Consider the following 551-nt stretch of genomic DNA (forward strand, 5'->3'; position numbering starts at 1 on the left):
TCTGACGTCACGGCGTAGCACGTCTACGCCCAGCGTCGCCGCTATCGGCGGTTTGGCGCGACTTTTCGGGCAGAGGGCGGTGGCCCGCTGGCAGGGCTCTTTCTGCGGCTCCACCTCGGTCATCTTTTGTCTTCTGGCGAGTTGCAGCCCTGATCGCCAGTTGGCCACCTGCAGGCGATGATTTTCATCACTATGGCTTAGCAGACTGAATTTTCTGGTACACGATCTCCTTGACTTCTGCTTGTTTATGAAGACTGGAGTCTGGATAGGAATAGATCCGAAAGGAGTTCAAATACTTATATTTGTGGGTGACAGATTCATGATGGCTCACCAGAGGAATCGGGCGGTTGAAGTTAGATGTGTCGACGAAAATAATCCATAACCAATGTATAAATGAAAATTTGGGTGAGTTTATTCCGAGCTTAAATTTTAGGATTATAACCCGGGAGAGTCTTTGCACAAAGGAACAGAGCACTCCAAAGAAGTGGGGGTACATAGGGCGGTTATATACCCTCAAAGAGGGTGTTTCACATATGATTGAAATGTCCCTC

Source organism: Equus quagga, chromosome 11, assembly GCF_021613505.1.
Source record: "Equus quagga isolate Etosha38 chromosome 11, UCLA_HA_Equagga_1.0, whole genome shotgun sequence".
NCBI classification, from domain to species: domain Eukaryota; kingdom Metazoa; phylum Chordata; class Mammalia; order Perissodactyla; family Equidae; genus Equus; species Equus quagga.